The 19654-nt window shown below is 47.4% G+C and overlaps 1 long non-coding RNA gene and 1 other non-coding gene across 2 annotated transcripts; one reads left to right on the forward strand and one right to left on the reverse strand.

The window, feature by feature from the left end:
• Nucleotides 1-2376: 2376 nt before the first annotated feature.
• On the forward strand, nt 2377-2482 carry LOC123780965 (U6 spliceosomal RNA). Its single transcript, XR_006776558.2, has one exon. It is a non-coding gene; the product is annotated as a U6 spliceosomal RNA (small nuclear RNA).
• Nucleotides 2483-4209: 1727 nt separating this feature from the next.
• On the reverse strand, nt 4210-19217 carry LOC123780584 (uncharacterized). Its single transcript, XR_015727143.1, has 3 exons — nt 15899-19217; nt 13802-13930; nt 4210-7984 (listed from the first exon to the last, which is right to left on the reverse strand). It is a non-coding gene; the product is annotated as an uncharacterized LOC123780584 (long non-coding RNA).
• Between the last annotated feature and the right edge of the window lie 437 nt (nt 19218-19654).

Here is a 19654-nt window from a genome sequence, read left to right on the forward strand (position 1 = left end):
TCACGGAATTGGGAATTCAATCAATGGTGAGCCAAACCAGTTTTGTGGATGGGAAGGTTCCGAGGGCACTTCCGGCAGGCAGCTGAAACAGGTTGTAGACGGGAGCAAAGAGGCAGATCAGCCCTTTGGAGGCCATTGGCAGGCCACCCCAAGGAGGGCGAAGAGGAGGAGTCTGGTGGGCAATAACCATCCACGGACCGAAAACAGCCCGGGGTGAGCCCCGGGGCCAAGGACAGGGCTTGAGAAGAGACCCCAAGCCCTGCGGAGTGCGGAAAAGAAAAGGCAGAATTCCAGTGTTAGAGGAACTTAGAGGCAAAATGTGGAAGAAAGAAAGAGACCAAGTCAGTTGTTAGGACTGGAACACCAGGGAGAGCCTGTAACAGGAATAAGGAGGACGCCTCATAGCTGGCAGTGAAGCAGGAGCTCGGAACAGACTCCAGAGCCCACCGGACGAGAAAGCGAGCAAGGTGAACCACTGTGTTTCCTCGGCGCAGGAGCGGGCTTGGGCCCAGGGCCGGGGCTGTGGGGCAGGTGGGGCTCTGCAGCCCCAGCCAGAGGTTGAGTCTGAATCAGGGCGGGGTGCCAGGCAGATGGTGGGGCACCACCCACACCAAAGGCCTCGCGGCCCCCAGCCCCTTCGTTTTCACAACTTCACTCCCGTTTCTCTTTTCTCTTTTTTCTTGAACTTTTAAGATCTACTCTCTCAACAACGTTCTTTCATTTTCTTTTTCTTTTTTAAGATTTTATTTATTTATTTATTTGAGAGCGAGTGAGAGAGAACACAAGTGGGGAGGAGAGGCAAAAGCAGGTTCCCTGAGAGCAGGGAGCCCCACTTGGGGCTCGATCCCAGGACCCTGGGATCATGACCTGAGCCAAAGGCAGACACTTAACCAACTGAGCCACCCAGGCGCCCCTCTCTCAGCAGCTTTCAAATGTACAATACAGTATTATTGACTGTGGCCGTCATGCTGCATGCGATCTCCCCACGACTTGGTTATTTTATAACTGGACGTCTGTGCCCTTTCTGCAAGCTGTTTTTGTTACCCTGAAACTCACAGCCCACACTCCTCAGGCTGCTCACCTTCCAGGATCGGGTTCGAAGAGCATCTTCTGTGTGAAGCCCTTCCTGGCTTCTCTGGGTTCCAGCAGCATTTCATACAACTATCTGTTGTGACACTTTATACATGTCGTCTTGTCCTGTTTTTCTTTACCCACCTCTCTCCCACTAGCCTTCAAACTTCTTGCCAAATGAGTCTTGGCATCTCCTAAGCCCAGCCTAGGACCAGCACAGTGTAAGATCTCGTAAATATTTGATGATAAATGGAGTGAACAAGTGTTTATTAAATTCAGATCGATCCACTGATAAATAAGGTAATGAATGAAGTAATTGTTAACACTTCCATCTATTGACAAAAAACACGAAATACTAACAGTCGCTAACGTTCGTGCACTGCTTGCTGTCTGTCCGGGGCTTCTATGCTCAATCCTTCACGTAGATTATCTTATTTCATCTTCACAACCACCCAAGGTGTAAGGACTATTATAACACCCATTATACAGATAAGAAAATGGAGGCATTATGCTAACATCTTTAAGAACTCGATCTGATCTGGGATCTGTATATTCTACTCAGCAGTAGAATTCCTCATTCCTTGGGCCTTCCGCTTGCCGCAGGGGATGTGGCGGCTGCTGGGGGTTGGGAGGAAGCTGTGATCAGGTTCGCTCGTCTCCCTGCTTCCCTGCTTCTTCCCCATGTCTTTCATTAACAAGATGCTGCCCCACGCAGTCCTACTGGCAAGTCCTGCAGGATGTCTACCCCTTCCTTTCCTGATGGGTAAAGCCTCACTGGAATTGGCCAGAGTTCCCTACTTCTCCTTTACGTTTTTTCCCTACACCTTGTAAGGTGCAGGCTGTGGCAGAAACTGAAGTGAAATGATCAGGAGTTTTCCTCTGCATCTGATATTGACATATCTACCTTGTTGTGAGGACCACGCAGGACTTCACGTACCTCACCCTCTTCAGTCCTTACCCTACCCGATGAAGGAGCTGTCTTCATCCCTCAACATACATGTGAGCCACCTGAGATTCCCAGAGGGTTAGCAACTTGCCTAATGTCCTAGAAGCTAGAAGCAGAGCCAGGATTTGAACCTCCAGTCTCATGCAACTCAGCAAATATCTACGGATCACCTCTTCTTGGATGTGCTCATCCCCTTCCCACACAGCATGCTGCCACCAGTACCCTTTAGTGCTGAGGACACGGCCGTAATCGCCTTCTCTGGCTGTCGGTCAGGGTCTCCTTCAAAGCATGCCGTGGAGGCAGTTTTTTAATCTACCTATTTCAAAAGTCAGAGTGCTAAAAAATCAAAAAAAGTCACAGTGCTCACTGCAGCAGCACATACACTAAAACCGGACCCGTACAGGGAAGATTAGCGTGGCCCCTGCACCAGGATGGCCCACAAACTGATGAAACATCCATGTTTTTCAAAGAGGGCACTTGCTGTGATGAGCACCAGGTGTTGTATGGACGTGATGCATCATGATACCGCACCCCTGAAACTAATATGACACTGCATGTTAACTAACTGGAATTTAAATAAAAACTTTTTAAAAAGTCACAAGCATCCAATTCATGGGTGGAAAATCAGCGAAAATTCACGACCGCAGCCATGGACGACAGTGGGTAAGAAGAGCAGCGTCTCCAGTGAGAGAATCCTGAATCTCGCTCCTGACTTCTGCCCTTCTGTTCTGCTCTCCGGCTCCTGCGCTCCCAGTCTACATGCAGCCCTTTCTGGGGGCCTGTTCACAATGGGGGCGATGAGCTGCCACGAACTGATGCAGTGGAGGGAGAGAGGAGAGCCGGAGTCCACGCCCGCACTGCTTGCTTTGTGAAATTCCAGACAGTGTAATCGGCTCTACCTCATCCTAAGAACTCCCGATTCCCCTTTTCTTAATGACTTTCCCCTCCTTAAATGCCTACACAGTTATCTTTGAAGAAGGAGAAAAAGAATAGATGAATCACTTGCAGGAAACGGGGGGCAGAGACATGTGGTTGGAACGGCAGATGGCGTGTGTGTGGGCACATAGCTGTCTCTGTTGCTCCTTCCACCACCCTCTGGAAACGAAGCCTTTGGAAGAGTACATTCATTCCCGGGTGGGGGCTGTGTCCGCTTTCAGGTGCTGACATGCAAACCCACAGCCACAAGGATTCTTCTCAGACATCGGAACGCCGGGGAAAGCAGAAAACTCAGGCTCTGGCCCAGATTGGACTATTTACCCTCTCCTCCAAGTTCTGACATTAAACCTTCTAAAGATAAAGTGATAAACTACATACGATTAGTGGCAACGAATTTCTCATGCTGTCTTCTTTGTCCTGCAGGATATGAAGTAAGTACATAAATATTCTTCCTATGTCACAACACAAGCTCCTGACCTCATAAGGGATGGAAACGCCTATAGGCAAACTGGAGGGAGATTTACGTTCAGATAAAACAGGCGTTAAGCAGGAAAACACAAACTGTTCTTGGTGGGACTTTTGGTGCTGGGCCCGTGAAAAGGACATAAAGGTATTATGATCTCAGGGACAAGCGTCCGTGTGTGGCTCCTCATACGTATTGAGATGTCACCTACTGTGGTTGTTTCACTTGGAGAACTAAGTTTTTAGAATCCCAAGGATTCAGGAGAACACTCAGTCTGATAAACTTTTTTTCAGAAGGTTTCGTGGAGGCCCTGCTGTTACTTCTACATAAATTCCCAAGTGTCACCTGGATGTATATACTAGGGTCAGTAATTGTTGTTTTATTTTTAGATGTATGAAACTCACTTCACTGACAGACTCTTTTAAGAAGAGTCTTCCGTCACTGCCACCTGCCCTCCCTGCCCTAGACCCATACCACAGGGCCTTGCTGTGAGCACCCAAATGTGCGGAAAGATAAGAGCTTGTCACCTCTTTCCCTGGTGCATTAGGAGTTTTGGTAAAATATGCACCTAGAAGTTGAAATACATTCCTGAACATAACTTACATACTATTTGGAAACAAAGCATTGTGGTTGGCAGTTTTAAAATTAATGAACACTCCTTTAAAAATTAACATTATAATAAAAATCATCTGATTAAGAATGAGTAAACTCAGTCCAGAAACCAATCTGAATAGCAATAAAAAATATTTCATTAATCATAAATCCTGTTAATAATAGAATTTCTATCCCTATACTCATTATGATTTGATGACTCATTTATCTGAAAGTCATTCATCTTAACCTTCACGAAAGCACTAATTCTTGAATCCTGAAAAGCTTTAAAATTATCTTTCTTAAGTTTATTTTTATAAAGATTTTTATTTTATTTATTTGACAGGGAGAGAGAGCTCAAGCAGGGGGAGCAGCAGGCAGAGGGAAAGGGAGAAGGAGACTCCCTGTGGAGCAGGGAGCCCAATGCAGGACTTGATCTGAGGACCCTGGGATCACGACCCGAGCCGAAGGCAGACGCTTAACTGACTGAGCCACCCAGGCGCCCCTATCTTTCATGATTGTAAAACATGACCATACTGGACTAATTTTTGTGCCTCTCATCGTTCCCCAGCCCCACCTGATCCCCAGGCTTCGGCCTCCTTCTGAACGGACACACTCCTGAGGGTCCAGCTTTGGAGAGACCACATCTCGCCTGCTGCAACAGTGGCCAGGGACTCCAGGGCCCGGGTCTGAGCTGCCGAGGCTCCTGGACCTTCCTGATGGCCCATCCCCTCCCATGTCTCCTGGCCAGCTCAGCACCATCTTCCTCCTGATGAACTGCTTCAAGGTGACTTGTAGGACAAGCAAGGAAGTTCGCAGATTTCCTTGTGAAGTTATTACCAGTTCCTTAACACACCACCTGGTATCCGCGTTCCTTCCTTCCTGGCTTTCTCTCTCTTTCTCTCGCTTTTCGAAGCCTTGGGATTGCACCTTCCAACACAGTCTTAGCAAGAGATCTTTGCCTCAGGTTTTATTTTCTAGATGATTTGACTAAGACAATGATTTTTTAAAAATCACATGTTATAGCTTCAATCTGGCCTCCTGCCTACAGTCTCTCTTCTTCCTAGTTAGAAAGATGAATGGAGATCTTTAATCCCTGTTAAGGTTAACTAGAGCTGCTCTAGCGAAATGTGTCTGGGTTGAGAATATGTTTCCTAAAACTCATCTAACTTTCCTGTGAGCGAGTTTTTTTCTCACAGCAACAGGATTGGATACAGTAGCTCTTTTCTCGGGTTGACTGCTTCTGCCCCGCTTGGTGTGCAGAAGCAGGACACCTGAGAGAGCCTTTTCCTAGATCCACCCTGCTATTTACCAACCTACCTCCTGATCTCCGTTTTATTCCCTCTGATGCCATCTTCTCCCGTCACAGTGTCCTTACCTCCCATTTCACTTACAGTGAATTCCTGATATGTACCTGTGATGAGGCCAGTTCAAAGTAATATTCAAAATCCTTTCGACTCGGGATATTCTGTTCTGTGTAAAATATGTATCTTTTAATCAGCAGCTGCACAGCATCAGCTGCCAAGAGCAATGTGATATGTGGGGATTGTACACAAGACACTTTGGTGTCGCAAGTCTCTCCCAGACTGAGAACGAGACGTCAGGGACTTTTTCATGTCTCTGTTTAATGGGCCGGATCATCTCTCAGGGAGAGGACCTGGGGGGCAAGGATGAACATTTCAGATATTTGGTGGCATCACTTTTCCCCTTCCGCTCGGGCAGGAGGCAGGTACTGGATGCCTGGAGAGTGTATTACGGCTGTGATTTTAATGAGTTAAAATTCCTTAGAAGGTTTGCATAGATAATAACGGCGGAGGCAGAGCTTAAAACAAACAACCCTCTGGGATTAAAACAAAACAAAAACCAGGGCTCCTTAACCCCGAGCAATTCTAAGAAGTGAGAGCAGTTTTAATTACAGCATGAGGTTCAGAATGAGCTGAGAAGGAAAAGTCAGGCACCAGTGAGTTTTGTATCAAAATGTGCTTTGGGATTATCAAGTGCCTCTACATGTTTTCTGTTCAAAACGAACGATTGAGGGCGCCTGGGTGGCTCAGTCAGTAAAGCGTCTGCCTCCGGCTCAGGTCATGATCCTGGGGTCCTGGGATCGAGCCCCGTGTCGGCACCCTATTCAGCAGGGAGTCTGCTTTTCCTACTTCTCCTTCTGCCACTCCCTTGCTCGTTCTCTCTCTTTCTCCCTCTCAAATAAATAAAATCTTAAAAAAAAAAAAAAAAGAATTTATCCTGCAGATATACTCACATGCAAAGGGGATAAATGTGTAAAAGACCGTACTCATTGCAGTCACTGCTCGCAATAGCAAAAAAGATTCTGCACCACCTCAATATCTATCAGTTGTAAGATCAGGTGAACACAGACGCGTGCCCACACAACGGGGGTACTATGTAGCCACTGACGAGAATGAGGGAGCTCCATGTTTTCTGATATGATCCCAGCTCCAAAATGTGTTCGGTGGAAAATCAGACTGCACCCTTGTGTGTTTCGTCTGCCACGATTTTGTAATAAGAACATTAATAATACTAAATGTATACGCTTTTTATAGGCATAGTCTCTGCCGGGGCAGATACACAAAAACTAGTTAACAGTGGTTGCCTCTAGGGAGAACTAGGTAGCTAGGAGAGCCTACCTTTACTGTACGTCGCTTCTTTCCTTTTGACTTTTATTCCATGCACAAGTTAGGCCATATATAGCTCAAGAATGCTTTACTCTTTAGGAGAAGAAAAAACTCTATAACATGTGCAGACATTTGAAAGGGGGCTCTAATGCATGGGAACTACATTCTGCAGTCCCTAGTCTGCTGCCAGTAGCATACACGTTGCTGTTTTTCAAAACAGACTTTATTTTTTAGAGCAGCTTTAGGTTTACAGGAAAACTGAGCAGGCAGCACAGAGATCTGGTTTATACATCCCATCCCCACACACGCACAGCCTCCCCCGCGATCCACATCCAGCCCCAGCACCATACATTTATCATGACTGATGAGCTTACGTGGACACACCATTATCACCCTAAGATCATAGCTGACATAGCGGTTCACTCTTGACGGTATACAGTCTGTGGATTTTGACAAATGTATAATGACACGTGTTCACCATTACAGTATCATGCACAATAGTTTCACGGCTGTAACAACCCCCTGCGTCCCTCCAGTTCATCCCTCCCGCCCACTCACCTTGGGCAGTCCCTTGACTTTTTTACTATCTCCATAGTTCCGCCTTTCCAAGAGGGTCCTATAGCTGGGATCGCAGCCTATGCAACCTTTTCAGATGGGCTTCTTCCCCTCAGCAATATGCTAAGTTTCTTCCATGTCCTTTCCTAGCTCGATAGCTCCTTTCTTTTTAGTGCTGAATAATATTCCAAAGGGTGAACCGGTTTGTTTATCCATTCACCAACTCAAAGACATCCTGGTTGCTTCCAAAGTTTGGGCAATTTTGAGCAAAGCCACGGTACACATCCGTGTGCAGGTTTTTGTGTGAACATGCTTTCGAATGTTTGGGTAAACACTAAGGAGCGTGACTGCCGGAGCATACAAGAGTTATGTTCAATTTTGTTAAGAAGCTGCCAAGCTGTCTTCTGGATGACCGCACCCTGTTGCATTCCTACTAGCAATATACGAGGGTTCCTGTGGCTCCGCATCCTCACCGGCTTTCGGTGTTGTCCGTGTTCTGGATTTGGGCCGTTCTGATAGGTTGGTAGTGGCAGCTCATTGTTGATTCAATTTGCATTTCCCTGATGACATTGGATGTGAAGAATCTTTTCATATGCCAGCTGTATATCTTCTTTGGTAGGTGCCCATTAAGATCTTTGGCCCATTCTTTAATCAGGTTGGTTCATTTTCTTACTGCTGAGTTTCAAGAGTTAGGTTAACAGGCCTTTACCAGATGTGTCTTCTGCAAATATTTTCTCCCAGTCTGTGGCTTGCACACTTTTTTTTTAAATTAGTAAATGTCACCTTTAAAGACTGAAACAGAAATTAAATTATCAAATGTCTAGGATATTAACAAATGGATAAATCTTTGCTACTTTCCCTTTATAACTGATTCTTTGTTGTCAGCACAGCCATGTTTCTAGTTGTTTCCTGGAGCCTTTGTTGTAAAGACATCTAAGCCCTTAAAATGTGATCTAATTTGCGTGAGGGTTTAAAAGTTCTTCTTCTGTAATTTATAATCTCTCAATTTCTTTGTGATGAATTTTACCAGTAAGTTTTCCAAGAAGTTCATGTTAAGAGAGAATAGTGAATTAGAATAATTTACTGTACCAGAGCAAGTATTTCATTAGAGGGAACTTACCATTTATTACTTAGGTAAAGGTACCTCGGGCAGTAGCATATATTCTCTTCTCTTTCTGTGATCCTGGCATGTCTCCTCACTCTGTCACTCTTTAACCACTTCGTTGCCATATATAAAGTGAAAGCCTCTGGATGAACGGACTATCACATCAGTCATCTAACATGACCATCCTTTTGGATCTAGAACTTTGAATTGTCCTCACGGCATGCCAGATGCTACCTTTGTAATCTTCTCTCTTATGTCACAATCCCACCTGTTAGCTTTTGGAGGGGATGGTCCCCATGTGGCTTATCTTTTTATCCCTCAGACTATCTTGTATCAAGTCAGCAGGTATATAGAGCATGGATTTTTTTAAAAGGTAGAAGACAAAGTGATTTTGGCACAACTTAAAGCATGTTCAGTCTGTAGTGCTTTCTGTGGTAGATACCCGTGATACATTTCCAAAGAGAAGAGAGAGTTCTGGCGTGGTCCAGGGTGGTGAACTGGAGATCTAGTTGTGAGAAAGGGCCAGACGGCAGATGGGGAAGGGATGACCGGGTGCCCTTTACTCTGAGGACAGACTCCAGGACCCAGAAGGCGAGCGCAACCTGAAGGCCTTATCCCAACTCTCCATTTAAATGACTGTGTGTAACTTCGTCTGGTTCTGAACATCGGATGCTCCCCGCCCCCCCACCCCGGCAATGGGACACTAGGAGTAACACTCCTTACACTTTTGTTTGTAATGAAAAACAATGGGGTGACAGGCTTTCTTTACAAAATGTCACTTTTGCAACCAAACATTGCCATGACATTTTCATCCTAAAGGTGACGGACCCTTTTATCAGAAATACCACTTCCTGGGTGGTGAGCGCCTGAGACTTCGGCAGCCGCCTCCCTCTGTGCAGTGTTTTTGATGGCTTCCCTCGGCTTTCTGCTTTTCTGTGGGGCTGGACATTTTTTTTAAAGTAGGATCCACGACAGAGCTTGAACTCGCAACTCTGAGATGAAGACCTGAGCTGAGATCAAGAGTCGGATGCGTCACCAACTGAGCCACCCAGGAGCCTGTGAGGCTGGAATTTTTATAACAAAAAGTAAGAGGCGAAAGGCAGTTTCTCTCCTGGAGCGGAATTATACCACTGGCATTTAGAACAACAGTGCCCCCTCTTTCCTGGCTACAATTATAAGCATCTCACATACCTCCCTATGTGAGGTAAGGTAAGTATTTTGTCCTCTTCTATTCATAGGGAGGGATTCTGAGTCACAGAGGGCTAAGTGATTTTTCTAGCCCCAGAAATAAGAGGAGTAAAACGAAGCGGGAGGATGAGCACGTTATTCTAGGAGCCTGGTGGTACAGCATCGGTTTCCTGGACAATTGCAACTGCTTCCTGATGGGCTTTCCTGCCCCTGCAGCCTACTCACCTCTTTGTTATCAGAATCACGTTCTGAAATCAGGTCACACCCTTGTGTAAATATCTTTGATGACTTCTTGCTGCCTAATGAAGAATTCCAAGCTCCTCAGCATAGCATCCAAAGTCCATTTCCATCTGGCTTTCAACTGCCGTTCTTACATGCTTTGCCGTTCAGCGCTTTCCATACAGCGGTCATGCTTGTGCATGGCTCCAGACCTTTGCTCCATGCCACCGATCTCTCTAGCCTGGAGTGCCTGTCTTCTCCTGTCCCTCTGGGATGAGGGAGAGGGGAAAACCTGCTTATCCATGGGGATATAACTCAGATACCGCCTTCTCTGGGACACTTCACAACATCCAAGGCCCATGAACCATTTCCTCCTTTTGCTCCCTCCCAGAGCACTTCCTTTCTGTTGCAATGATCATATTTATTATTACACTCTAGCTACCAGGACGTGAGTCTAATCTACCCTGTGACAGCAGGGTCTGACCCTGACCGATTTCCACATCTCCTAGCAATCATGTCAGTTCCAGACACACGATCGATGGGGGCTCAAGAACTTGATGCTGTTTTCAAGAGCAACCTCCTTTTAGGCAAAGCCACAGGCAGTTTTGGGTACAGTTTCAGGCCTTGTGAAAAGAAATCAGGCTGCGTGCCAATTCAAGAATCGAGCTTTCGAGGACAAGCAGGTTAGTTATGTTGAACATTGCGTTCTTCTGTTAGGAAGTTCTGATGTTTGTGGGGAGAGCATGCTATTTGATTCCGGGTAACCATCCAAAACATTCCTGTACTTCCTAACTAGAGCTGACGGGCTAGCAACCTGGCAGTCTGGGATAGCATTCGGAGCTTTCTAAAGCCTGGCCCACCTGTATGGGCCACTCCTGGCTGCTGGACTGCAAGACTGTTGCCTGGGCTCCTCTCTAGACATTCTGAATCAGAGTCCTTGAGTTAGAGAACTGTGAGGCCTCTGGACTGAGAGCAAGTACCTCCAAGGAGTTTCTAAACATTTGAGACCCTGGTCTGGCTGGACACCTCTCCGTAGGCAAGGGGACTGATGGGGAATAGGCGTCGTGGATCCGCGTAAGCCAGTGGTTCTCAGCTCAGGCTGCATATGAGGATCCCCTGGGGGATTTTTGAGACCTATCAACACCGGGGAACCCCCTCCGTTTACATCATTTAGATCAGAACTACTGAAGATGGGATTTGGGCCTCCATGTTTTTTGAAACCTCTCCTTCTGAACCAGTTTGGTGGTAAAATAAATGTCAGATTCCTTTGACAAAAATCATAGGTCTCTAGTGGTTAGAGCTCCCATTTACGTGGCACTCCTCACTGCACTCAACCTCACTCTCACTATAGAAGTAAATCTCATACCAAATTTAACACGTAAAAAAATATGTTTTAGCAGCTAAGTGCAGTGGCTGGGAAAGGTCTCTCTACCCTCAGTGCTTTGCTTAACAGCACCTTGCATGAAAAGGCCATCCGAAAGGAGAGACAGCAATGTTCCAAAATCAAAACCAGCGGGTTTTGTAATCTCATGGGGTCAAGATCCTAGGTGAAATGGGGCGGGAGAGAGGTCATAGGGTCCAGGGCTGGAGGCTGCATGGTTACACATATCAGTGGGCTGCAAGATCGAGGGTCCTCTCACACTTCCTCTAACAATCACTGATTTCAGCAATAGAAATAGTATTTTTTAGAAATAATTTTTAAACATTTCTTACCCTCAACTGAAACAACAACAACAAGAGCAAAAACAAATGAACTCCTCTGGTCACTAAGCAGAAGGTGTTGATACATATTAAAGAATGTCCCAGCTAAGTACCCATTTCTAAAGCATTAGAGTACTACAGTTCTTACTTACCGACCTACTTCAAAGTAAATCACCATAAGGACAATAGAACAGAAGTCAGAGAAATCCCAACATAAAGGCTTTTCCCCTGGGAACTGGTTAGGCAAAATGTTGGAGAGAGGAAAGGGGAGAAGTGGGGGGCATGACTTAGTGAGCATTTAGACTTTTGGGGTTTGGGTAAAGAGTCTAAAAGTTCTGGTAGGTCCAGAAAAACTTGATGGGAATACACCAAAAGATGTACACTCGTCCGATGGTTAACAAAAACCACCTGGGAATCACACACGTGCAGAAATCACTACAGAAACTGTGTTAAGCAGCTGGCCTGTTTACTTAGGGCTGGGGGTGTTTCCATAATGTGTCCTCTAGCATCCTTCCCCCAGGAATGGAAGATTCCTTTCCATTTCGCAGGACAGTGGCTCTCATACCTGGCTCTGACCCACCCCCTTTCCCTCCCGCATCTGAAAAGCTCCTGCTGGGCAGGAAGTCAGGGGAAGGAAGGAACTTCCCATAAGATCAGGTTTCTTCCTTTCTACAAAAAAATTTTTTTGAAGATTTTATTTATATATTTGAGAGAGGGAGAGCGCACACGTGAGTGTGCAGGAGTGGGGTGGGGCGGGGGTGGAGGGGCAGAGGGAAAGGGAGAAGCAGACTCCCTGCTGAGCGCAGAGCACAATGGGGGGGGGGCTCCATCCCAGGACCCTGAGATGACCTAAGTCCAAGTCAGATGCTTAATAGGCTGAACCACCCAGGCGCCCCAAGATGAGGTTTCTTAGATGCAAGGAGGTCTTAAAAGCTTAAGGACCCAGTATATAAAGGGGCGCTCCCATCAGAGACAGAGAACCCAGACCACTGAGGGACAGTGGTTACATCGTTTGGGCCGGTAAACTCCCAGGTCTCCTCTTGCAGAACATGAATTTAACAGGACTGGCTTGAAGGGCACCTGGGCGGCTCAGTCCGGTTAAGAATCAGACTCTTGATTTTTGTCATGATCTCAGGGTCCTGGGATAGAGCCCTGCATTGGGGCACAGCCTGCTTCTCCCTCTGTTCCTCCTCCAGTGTGCTACCACTAAAATAAATAAATAAAAATTTAGAACAAACAAACAAAAAAACAGGACTGGCCTGAGCTGACAGTGATGGGGGGAGGGTGGGCTAGGGGCAACATGTGAGTCTTAGGTGAGTCCTAGACTGCTGGGAAATCCCTCGGAAGCAAGCAGCGATCTCAATGTTACCGATTTATCCAGGTCTCCATACGTTGAGAAACTGCAATTTCTGGGCTGCTTACATCACCAGCTAAGGGGATGGTAAAGCAATTGACTCTTCTCTAAACTTTTATTTTTCAAAATCTTGTATGGATAGTTTTTCTATTCCTGAGAACAGACACTGTAGTGTTTTTCACTATATAATCCCCTTTCAGCAGGATCAATAAACATTGTTAAGAACTGTGTGTGTATGTGTTAATAATAAAAACAGGTAACTGTCAATGAATTATTATTGTTTCAGGACTGTTCCTACAGAGGGGAGGGGGGTGGGGGAATGGGATAGGCCGGTGATGGGTAGTAAGGAGGGCACATATTGCATGGTGCACTGGGTGTTATACACAACTAATGAATCATCGAGCCTTACATCGAAAACCGGGGATGTACTGTATGGTGACTAACATAATATAATAAAAAATCATTATAAAAAAAAAAAAAAAAGGACTGTTCCTACCCCTTTACAAACAGAAGTTATCTATTACAATAGCCCTGTAATATAGTATCCCCATTTTACAGATGAGGATGCTGAGGCATAGGGAGACGATGTGAGCTCCCCCAGAATCACATGATTAGAAAACTGCTGAGTCAGGGGCACCTGGGTGGCACAGCGGTTAAGCGTCTGCCTTCGGCTCAGGGCATGATCCCGGCGTTATGGGATCGAGCCCCACATCAGGCTCCTCCGCTAGGAGCCTGCTTCTTCCTCTCCAACTCCCCCTGCTTGTGTTCCCTCTCTCGCTGGCTGTCTCTATCTCTGTCGAATGAATAAATAAAATCTTAAAAAAAAAAAAAGAAAAAGAAAAAGAAAAAAAAAAAGAAAACTGCTGAGTCAGGATTAGAATCGAGAGGGGTCTGACTCTGGAACTCCCAGTCTTGAGCAGCAAAGTAAAATTTAACAACTTATGTAGAAGCTGCCCTTTTATAACAGACTGAAATCATAACAGGCTGCACGGAGTCATGCTTTAGGGCTATTTCTACCCATTAGGGAGCAAAACATACTTACTCGAGGGCCTTTCCAGGAGATGTAAGTTTGGACTCGCGTGAGTGCCTGACATCTGAGTCCAGCCTTCCCCGCTATGAAGCCGTGGTAATGGTGTATCTTCTCGGCAGAGTTATCATGGTAGTAGTTAATCTGACACATACAAATAGATCATAGCCGTTATGGTTTTTTGTTCGTTTTTGTTTTTACAATATATCCAAATATATCTTTTGTCATTAAACCACCGAATGGCTTATAGCAGTACTGCTTAGACTGGAGTCTCGAGGTCCCTGGGGTTCCCTCAATATATTTTGGAGGATCTGTGAATTCTTAAATTCAATAAATTAAGCTAAAGCATGCCTTGTATTGTGGACACGCACAGTCATTTTCACTGATCGCCGAGGCAAAAGGGGCTGACAGGGAATCATACCTCCTTAGAAAAATAGTTCTTACACAACAGCTATTTGTATTGCTCACACCTGCGTGAATAAAGGAACACAAGATGAGGAGAAAAGTCGCCAGAGGAACCGTGGCCCGCACAAGGAGGCACGAGGCAACTATTCTGTGTGTAGATACAGCACTGCTAATGCCCGGGAAGCATCCATGATGCTTCATGGCATGACTACGGAGCTTCTGGAAAGATGGCTTACATATAGTTCTGTGCCTCCCTGGAAGGCAATGTAAGCCTAATTTCCCGCTGAAGATGTTGCTGGGCTTTGACAATGGGAAGCAAGGTGTCATTGTTCCTTTTTCAAACAACGACAGCAACAAAAAATCGTAAGGGAGGTTAGCTGTACTCAGAGATGTCAGCTTCCTGATGACTGCTGACATGTACATTCACGTACGCTTTTAGATTTCTTACTTTTTGAAAATAAAAGATACGAGGGAAGAATCAATGAATGTTTCCCCACTGGAAGGAAAGGGACGAAAGCATCCAAAAGAAGAAATCAACATTAGTATCTCTAAATGAACGTCTTTGCTAGACTGTGTAGCTTCAAAAGAAAATTCTAGATGACGTCCCTATGGGCTCCTGAATGTAAATGTGCATTCCGTCAGGTGAGGGGAAACAAAAAACACACGAAAGTTGATGAAGACCGTAATTTTTAAAAGCTTAGCCTGACTGGGGCCAAGGTCTGAATTTCACAATAGTTTATATTTTTCTTCAGGTCCTATCCTCCTGGCAAGGTGCGGAAGTGCCATCTCGTTCATAGGAGAGCTCCAACCACTCCCTGGATGTGACTGGGGCTGTGTGATTCTCGCTCTGCTGCTGTCTGGCTCCCGTTGGCTGCTGTCTAACCTGGCCTGTCTCTCCCCCAGCCCCTACCTTGTTTGGGAAATCGTCAGCCTGTGCCTAATAAATTAGACCCTGCAGCCCCGCACCAAGGGGCAGGCTGTTCGACTGCAAAGCGGGGCTCATATTTGAAACTGCCTTTGGCTTTCCCTATGCACAGCCCAAAGTGTGAGGACCGTGTTTCCTATTGGCAGTCCTTTGGACCGCTGCGGTTCCACAGTTCCTGCTGGTCAGATGTAACTTGCTGTCTTTTTGAGGCACCTGTCAGGAGAGCTCAGCTTGAGTTTTGTGAACCCCATTTGCCCTTTAAGTCAGTCTACGTCAAACACATTTCTGAACTGCAGTAAAATTTTGTTCTGAGATTTAGCGGCTCAGAAAGCCACTGCTGTCACTTTGAGGGCTCCTTGGGACTTCTAAAAGGGAATCCTGACTATGTCACAAGACCACATTTTAAGTCAGACCTTCCAAAACACTCTCTCCTTATTAACGGAAAACTGTTTAACTATTTTCACATGATGTGTTAATAAATGTTATTGTATTCACAGAGATTACTCCAAGAGGATTAAAGGTCATGCTAACTCTTTCGGGTCTAGGAAATCACAAGTGTCCTCAAACACAGGAAAATTTGTTGAAATGCTTCTCCAATAGGCAAGCAAACATTCATAAACAAAAGACTTATTTTTAAGCTTTCCAGGAGGAAACAGCTAATGAAAGAAGGCGGAATTGAAGCACGGGTGCTTGGTGTATGCACGCAAATACACACACACACACACACACACACACACACACACACACACAGAGGTTAGGATAACATTGCTCTGTGCACTTACGAGGAGTAAGCAGTGACCTGCTTGGCTCTCCAGTCTGGAAACACAGTTCTCTGGATATGAGTGATACACTCAGCAGGGACCTGGGGCCTCCGGAAATGAGGAGGCCTGTCGTCCTTCCTGACGCTAGCTAGAACTCTTCTGAGCTTTTTTCCTGAGAGCCTGGGCAACAGGGCCAGGATGAGGAGGTTCAAGGCAAGATCACCAACAACAGAGAGTCAGTTTTCTGCAGGAATGAGGCAGTGAGTTTTAAAAACATCATCTTTTGAATACTCATTTTGTGCCCTATACTTTCTGTGTGTCTCTAATCCTCCTTGTCCTGTAATGAAGGTATAACTATTTCTAATTTTACATACTGCTGAATTACCTTCTTTGCTTTGTTTTCCTCCACAGCACCTTTACTTCCTAATACACCCTATAATTATTTTGTTTATTGTCTGTCTTCACTAGAATGTAAGCTTTGGCGGGGGTGGGGGGGTAGGTATTCTTGCCCGTTTTATTCCCTGCTGATTTCCTGGAACCCAGAATAAATGAGTGAATGAATGAATGAATGAATGAGTGGAGGCCCAGAAAAGCTAAGTGATTTTTCCCTATCAAACTACTAGTGAGTGGCAGAGCGAAGGTTGGAACCCAGGCCCACGTGCTGACACACTATATTAGGGACGGCAGTTGTTCGGATTAGAACCTAGGACCAACTCTAAGGAAGAAAAATAGGAAGCATTTAGTGAATGGTTGACTAACAGAGAAGTGCGTGCAGAGAAAATCACCAGATTTAAAGGAGCAGGGAAAGTAAGTACAACTTTTGATCTTTCACATTTATGGGGAAGGTGCAACAGGATATGTGAAGCTGGAAAAGCCTGGCGGTCAAAATTCAAAATGTAGAGCTGAATCCTTCAAATTTTGACAGGGAACTGTGCAATGCATGGCCTCCATGATACCCTATAAAACGTGCATTGTGGTAATCCTTAATGGTCTATACAGGGTCTGGCCTCAAATCCTGACCCCACTGTTTGTTACTGTGTGATCTCATGCAAATTCCTTAATCTCTGTGAATGGGGGTGATTTACATGGGCTTTCTGAAGACTGACCAAAAGTATGCATGGTAAACAACAGAAATGGAGACTAAGGCTTCCAAGTAGCAAATGCCCAATTTACATAGTATTTCGAGTCTGTCAGTTTGGTGTGGCTGGCGAACAGGGTGTTGAAAGGGGACCGGTTAGGGAGCAGTCAGAAAGGTAGCTGGGCACACCGTGTTAACCATATTAAAGGATTTCGACCCTGGTCTGTAACAGCACCTATTTTGTTTGACTGCAGAATCGGCACGGTTTAAACTGCCGAGGGCAGTTCCTCAGAGGGCTTCTCACTAGACTAGGGAGTTCCAGGCGGGCCGTTAGGCAGGCTTCAAACGGCATCTGGATATGGACTCAGAACGGTGTGCAGGTTGGGAATTCAGAACAATTAAAACATCAACAGCTAATAGCACATCAACATCATGCTAAGGCCACTTCACCCATTGAACCATCAGAGGCCCTACGAAGCGAATATTTTCATTATCTTCATTATGCCACGTGGAAGACGCAGTTCACGACAGATTTAACCAAGGGCACACGTTTAGGAAGTGATAGGGGCACAGTTTCAATCCTGGCCACCAGGTTCCACGACCCTTTATGCTTCACTTCTTAGAACCGAGTACTCAGAATGCCATTTTATAAAACGTGCTGAGAAGGACCGACATTCCCTTGCTGTACGGTTCAGAAGCATGGGTCAAACTAAGTGTCTCTAGCTTCAGGTTTGAGAAGTGTTGCGAATACCCTCCCAAATCTATGCCCCGGCTCAGGTGAGTGCATTTTTAAAAGAACGAAGTAACAACCAATTTCCCTCCCTGTCTCTTCTGTTGGGGAGATCCCGGGCCGAAAGATTTCGCACTTCGCAGCTCGCCTGCAGGACGTCCTGCCTCGCCCCCGGGTCCCAGTGACTGAAACGTCTTCGGGTGGGAATGCCTGTAACAGGTGGGGGCGGATCGGAGGCGTCAACTCCAGTGCAGGCCTCCTCCAGTTGGAACTAGATGATAGCCAGTGAAATGTGGGGATTTTGTTCCACGGGATGCCCAAAAAAGGCGCGGGGAGAGCGCGCGGCAACCCCCACCTTCGTCAAACACGCTCCTCCAGGGGCGGCCTGCTTGCAGCAGAGCTCCAAAATTGGCAACCTGGGCCTCGCAGCCGCCTTTTTTTAGCCTACATTCCCCAAACCAGGGAAGAGGCGGGTGACTAAAAATGCAAATTGGAGCCGGGGCGTCAGCAGGCAGGCCTGTGGGTGCGGGGCGTCTGGCTGGGGGAGACCCCGCGACCTCAGGTGCCCTCCGCTCTACTTGCGGTGGGCGCCGGGAGGGGCGTCGGGGATAGACGCTCCCCGCCGAGCCGCTGCCCCCGCTTCCGCCTCCCGGGCGGCGGCGGGACAATGCGCGGCCTCTTTTCCGCCGGGGGTTAGGGAGGGGAGGCCGGATTAGGGCCCGCGCTTTCCGGCCGCAGCCCCCCCCCCCCCCGCCCCCAGCGCCGCGCCGGCCGCACACAGGTGGTTTTCCGCTCGGGAGGGGCAGGCCCCGGCACTTTTATATAACAATAGAGCTCTGCGCGCCGGGAATGCGCCTCCTAGCCGCCGCAGCCCCCGCCGGGCCACGCCTCCATCCGGTTCCCGGCTTGCCCTCCCCGCGGCGCCTGGGCGGAACGCGGCGCGCTGGCTGGCCGGCACTTCCCCAGTTACCTGCTGGCCCTGCAGAGCGGCGGCGACGTTCCCTGCGACTCCCAGCCCTCCTTGCGAGCCAGGGAGGTCTCGGCAGGCACTCTAACTTGCCCCTCACCCACCCCGGCCGTGACGGAACCCCAGAGTCGCGCGTTTCGCTCCGCACCCTTCAACAGGGTCGCCCAACACCCCGCACCAGCTGAGCCAGGAGGCGGGGGCGTCGGGGTGCTAGGCAAGGAACGCAACGCGCAGGCGCGGCTTGTGCTCCGCAAGTGCCTGGCGACCCGCAGGGGAGGGGGTTGCAGGGGTGGGACAGAAGGCGCCCCTCTGTCGGATCTCTGTGCCACGTGACCAATCGCAGCTTGCCTGAGCCCCCGCAAGCCTTGCGGGAAGACTTCTCCACGCTTCGCCGCTGGTGGGGACAGCCCGCCTGGCTCCCGCGCGCCCTAAATGCACCTAGCCCAGGCAGCCCCGCCAGACCGGCTCCTCTGTCGGAAGCCGAGCTTGCTGCCCAGAAATGATTAACGAGCGCAACCCCCCAGCGAGCGGTGGGTGACCGCGGGAAGGCGGGTGTGTGTGTGTGGGGGGGGGGGGGGGACTTGGATCCCCGGAACAATGGCTCATAACGCCCCAGGCCGCTGGAGAGGAATAAAAGCATCGAACTGTCCAACCAGTTTGTTTCTACAGGCTCCACTGTTTAGAAACAAAATAAAGTAATTTAAATGCTATTTAAAAACCCTCTTTCTTCCTATTATCTGGACAACCAGGCATTTGTTTGTTTGCTTGCCTTAAAATGTTTCAACAAAATCCTAGTTTGTTTCGAAAGATGTTGGATTAGCATTTAACACCTCATCGGTCACTAAAGCCCAGGCAGTTCACCAGCCCCAACACAGCCTCAGCTAAAAGAACATCAGAGCAAACAGAGCTGGGCTTTTTAAACTGGCAAACAAATGCCACACACCGCCTAAAGGAGGGCGGAGGAGGGGGGTTAAGGCGAACTGCGGTCCAAATGAGTTTAAA

The sequence above is a fragment of the Ursus americanus genome, chromosome 17 (assembly GCF_024610735.1).
Source record: "Ursus americanus isolate L20-20 chromosome 17, mUrsAme1.1.p, whole genome shotgun sequence".
NCBI lineage: Eukaryota > Metazoa > Chordata > Mammalia > Carnivora > Ursidae > Ursus > Ursus americanus.